Source organism: Octodon degus, unplaced genomic scaffold (genome assembly GCF_000260255.1).
Source record: "Octodon degus isolate 3935 unplaced genomic scaffold, OctDeg1.0 scaffold00123, whole genome shotgun sequence".
Classification (NCBI taxonomy): Eukaryota; Metazoa; Chordata; class Mammalia; order Rodentia; family Octodontidae; genus Octodon; species Octodon degus.
In genome coordinates this window covers 4300548-4305709 of record NW_004524699.1, presented here as the reverse complement: position 1 = coordinate 4305709, position 5162 = coordinate 4300548, and positions in this window count along the sequence as shown.

Here is a 5162-nt window from a genome sequence, read left to right as displayed (position 1 = left end):
GCTGTTCATCTTCTGCTGAGCCAGGGGAGCCTTGTCTGCCCGTCTTCCTAAGCAGAAGCCTCGGGGGCTTCAGAGCCAGCATCCTGCACAGGCACTGTCTGCTGGCCAGCTACCCTGGGCACCGGCCCCACAAGTTTTTCCAGTCTACGACCTCAGGAGGTACGCTTCGCCCATCCCAGCTGACAGCGAGGACGCTGAGGCCCACAGGGTAAGTGCCGAGGTCCGGACCCCACGCGGCTGGAGTGGCTGTGGTGCTGGTGTTCCGTATGGAGCTTTTCCATCTCCCGGCCTGACCTGAGAGGCGGGACTTAGCCCCATCGTCACCTTGGGGTTCCTGATGTGCTTGTTGCCGGCACTGCCGGCCCCGCACCCCACACTCCCGCATGCACATGTTGTGTGTACACATACTCGTTTCCTCAACCTACAGGGCCTCTCGGGCTTGACCTGCAGCCAGCACATAGTAGGTCTCAGTAAGGTGCGTGGGAGAGATGTGGAGCCATCATCTTGGCATCCCGGGCACCCCGGGGGGCTGCTGCACATAATAGGTGCTCAGCAGGTAGCCCAGAATTCCCTGCAGAGAGGTGCCTTCTGAGACCCTGGCAGGCAGGGCTCTGCCACTGTCTGCTAGAAGGCCCAAGTGCTACTTTTATTTCTCTCTCTCTCTTTTTTTAAGACAGGGTCTAGCTGTGTCATTCAGGTGGGGACCTTGAATTCATTAAGTTGCCCAGGCTGGCTTTGATCTCACAGGGATCCTCCTGCCTCAGCCTCCTGAATCCTGGGATTGCGGGCACACAGCACTGCACCTGGCTCCCTCATGCTCCTGCGCACCTTGCCTCAGACGTCTGAGTCTCGAGCACTCTGGGCTCCAGCATGTTGAGCACTGGTCAGCCTTTTCCTGCTGCAGCTGCTGCTGCACCCCGGCTCCCCGCTGGTCCCTGGCCCCTGAGAGGCCCAGCTTTGTCCTCCCAGCAGCCTTCCTCTTGGGGGAGCTCGGGCTCTCCCTTCTGGATCGTGCTTCACTGGAACTCGAGGAGACAGCCGGGGGGACATAGCTGTTGGCAGCTTCGGCCAATTTCTGGGGAGACCCAGCCGGCCACGCAGGGCTGGCTGGTGACGTTTCATCTGCGCACGGGGCCGTCTGACCACCCAGAGCACACTGCGTGTTCAGGGGGTGCTGAGCCACTTGCATCCCTGTGCCTTCTGCAGACAGCTGTGGCCCAGGAGAACAACCTGGGATAATAAGCTCAGGCCTGATCCCACACCAGGGTCCAAACAGGGGCCCTGCCCTGAGCAAAGCAACCGAAGATGGTACTCACCTCAGTATTCCTGCCTGGGCAGTGGGGAGAAAACAGCAGTGCCGTGACGAAATGGAAAGGGGAAGAACGTGCTGTGCACAGGTCTGAGGGTATGACTCCGGCACCAGCGCGCGGATACCTTTCTAGATGCCCAGTCGGTGTCAGGCACTCACTCATCAGATGCTCTCGACAATCTCAGGTCTTTGGGTGTCCTGGTGTGCCCATTTTCCAGGTGTAACAACTAAGGCTGGGCAAGGGGACATGACTCACAATCACAGACAGAGCTGGGAAGCAGTGAGTCAGTGGCTGCTCCTCCTCAAAGCGCCAGATCCCAGCTGTCACTGTGGTCACTCACTTCAGTCCTGGAAAGAACTTCTAGGTGGACCCATCATCCCATTTTATAGCTGAGAAAATTGAGGCGCAGAGAAGAAAAGAGATCAATCTAGTCAGGAAGCTGCCGCTGGAAGAACCAGGCTCACAGCGCATCGCGTGCCATGGGAGGGGCATCATTTCATTCAATTTTTATAATAACCCTGGGAAGACGGAGACTATTTAGGGGTGTTCTTGGAATCGAACTCAGAACCTTGTGCTGCCAGACAGGCACTGTGCTACTGAGCTATATCCTCAGCCCATTGCTGATTTTTTTTTTTTTTTTTTTAGAACAGCCTGTAGGGCTGGGGAGATAGCTCAGTAGAATAAGCACTTGCCTGGCAAGCACAAGGGCCTGAGTTCAATCCCTGGTTCTGAAAAAAAAAAAAAAAAAAAAAAAAAAAAAAAAAAAAAAAAAGAAGAAGAAGAGGAAATAGAGTTTCTGAAAAATAGAACAGCCTGTAAACTGCTCTTTTATTTATTTATTTTTGTATTTTAGGGAAGGGTCTATAAGGTGTACACGGTCTTACTGCATAGATCGGACTCATAGGGATCCGCCTGTTTACAGCCTCCCAAGTGCTGGGATTACAGGTGTGCACCACCACTCCCAGCCTCAATTGCTGTCTCAGTGTGCCCCAGGGGTGAGGCTGCACATCAGAGCCAGGGATCGAACACCCGGCCCCTGAGCCTTCTTGCAGGTGCTTTAATCCTCTGCACTATTTGGCCGGCCCCCGTTGCTGATTTTTAATTTGGGCAAACAGGCAGAATGGGAAATAACTTCCTGAGAGTCACGGAGCCAGGGAGTCAGCTTTAGAGCCCTGGGCCAGAGCTGCTCTGTCATACCGACTCCCCACAGAGTCAGGCTGGCTTTGCCCAGGGAGTGGGATCCCTGCAACTCCCCAGCATGACCATCACCAGGCAGGCCTTGGGAGAGGGCACAGGGCTGGGGCTGGAAAGCCCAGTCTGCCCAGAGACCAGCAGCCCCTGCCTCTGCGAAGAGAAGTTCATCCAACAAAATGCAGACCAGCAAAGAACACGTCTTGCTTGCTGTGTCTCTTGTAGGCAGCACACATCTTGGGGCATGTGTGGATGAAAGGCGCCATATAAAATGCAATCAATTATGAATCACCATTACTGAATTAATCACATGTATGATTAATACGGTAATAATAATTAATGGAAGTATGGTCTAGAGATTAGAGCTGAGAACTGGCAGGGAGGAGCCCGAGTGCTTCTTGCAGCCTCTGTGACTGCCAGGAGCTGTCACCTTGGCGAGCACCCTGGGCTGGGGTCTCGGTCTTCCTCCCCATGCCTTGGCTGTAGAAGAGGGGCCCAGGGGGATCTTGAAAGCCCTAGGCAGTCCTGGGCAGCTCGGACTCTTACCACCTTCCTAAGCTGCATCTCAGCTGCTCAAGGTCATGCGGACAAGGAGTTTCTTCGAGAATCCAAAGCTCAGCCTGGCATAAATGAGCAGAGCAAAGCAGGCCTGGGGGGAGAGGGTGGCAGTGGTGGCTTTTGAGTCTGCACTCCTTTTAAGCGTCAGCAAGAGCTCCTTTGATCTGCCTGTCCTTCTGTCTGTCAGCTTTAGGATTTGCTGTCTTCCTCAAAATCCCCCGAGGGCTGGATTACCTGTCATCGCAACTCTCATCTGTTACCTCTCCTTGAAGAGCTGGTAGATTATTTCTGCGTTTGACTTTGTAATTTTCTATTACTGAACTATCCTGAGCATGTTTCCCAATGTGAAGGAGTTGAACAGTGCAGAGGGAACATATACACTAAAGCCTGGAGAGCCCCGTCTCCCCGTTCACATTTGCTGTGTAGCTTTATAGTGTGTGCGTATGAAATATCCATTGGATGTGTGTAGATTTGATTGTGCACAATACTTTTTTAAAAAATGTAGATGGAATAAGATTAAATGCATTGTTCTGCAAATGATTTTGATAGTAGATTCCATGTACACAATTCAAATTAGAACTGATCTGTAGAGCCAAAATCCCACCATTGCAGGAGATGATTAGGCGACTGGTGAGAGCCAGCCAGCGATGATTTTGGGGGGAGATTCATTAACACTTTCCTGACTCCACTTCTCTGCGTCTTTTTAATGCCAGGAAAAGGTCATCGGTTGGCAGGAATCTTAATAGCATTCAAAACGAACATTCCCCAGCCACCTGGTCCCTCAGGGGCCCAAATCCTGCTTGTCTCCCAGCCTAGAGAGGAAGCCCTTCATTGTTTCCTTAAAAGGAACTCCATCTCCTGGAGGCTGAGTGGGGGGCAGTCCCAAGACTGGGGGCAGTTCCCCTCATTGTGCAGATGGACAAACAGGCTGGGCAAGGGAGAGATTCCCCCTAGGACACACAGCTACTTGAGGACTGAGCCAGAAAATCCCAGCAAGCTGGCTCACATCCCAGAGCTCCTTTTACTACCCCCTGACTTTTGGGGTCCACTGGTGGGGAAACCCGAAGTCCGGCTCCACCATGGGTCTCAGCAAAAGCCCATTGGCCTCAGCTCGATGCCGAGTCACAAAGCACCATGGGTGGGAGGTTGCAAGAGAGGTTTTCGAAAATTTTCTCTAGTGTGTACAGCTTTGCACCCAGGCCATGGGGCCCAGCCAGCCAGCGCAGGGCCGCGCCAGGCCTTGCTCTGTGTCTGTCTGGCTCTGAGTGGGAAGCACCTCCTACATGTCTTGTTGCCTAATGCTGACAGCACCCAGGCACAGAGATGATGGGGAGCATGCTGCTCCCAGGATTGATGACCCTGCCTGGGGGGACAGCAGGCTAAGGGCGGCCAGTCATCACTCACCTGCGCCAGGGACCCTGGCTCTGCCCCTCTGCAGGCTCTGAGAGCACAAGCGCTGTGCCCTTCTCTGCCAGCTTCCTTCCACTCTATGCTCCGAGACCAGGGCACTGGGGACCAGGGCTGGCCTGTGTCTACTCTCCTGGATGCCAGGGAGGGACCGGAGAGCAAGCGCTGATGCAGACCTCCCTTGCCTTCTTAGAAAATAAAGTGTTGGCCCAACTTGACAGGTGAGGAAACTGAGGCTCTGAAGCGATGGATGCCACGCCCTGGCTAACCAGCAAGTCAGGCAGCCGCAGAGCTCTACCACCCGGCCACCCATAGCCCAGTGGCCCAGGCCAGTCCCTGCCTGAACTGTATGACCTTGGAAGTGGGGACTCCACCAAGAGCAGGTACACTGTCGTAGATCTTTGGGGAAGAACCAGTGGATAAAGCACAGAAATGGGAGGCTGCCATAAAACAGGTGCTCAAGAAATATTATTATCATTAGCATAGCAGATGACAATCCTTAATTCTGCAGCCTCTTCTTGCTTTGTCGCAAGCCTCCAAATGTTATTCAGCAGCACAACCCTCTCTCCAGGCTCAGGGGCACAGCAGAGAAGGGTTAAGGTGGGGTGAGGAGGTAAGGGCTGGCAGTGTGGTGGGACACTTGCTCCCCTTTCTGACACCCTCTGTGACCTTGGACTAATCTCTCTCTCTCTCTCT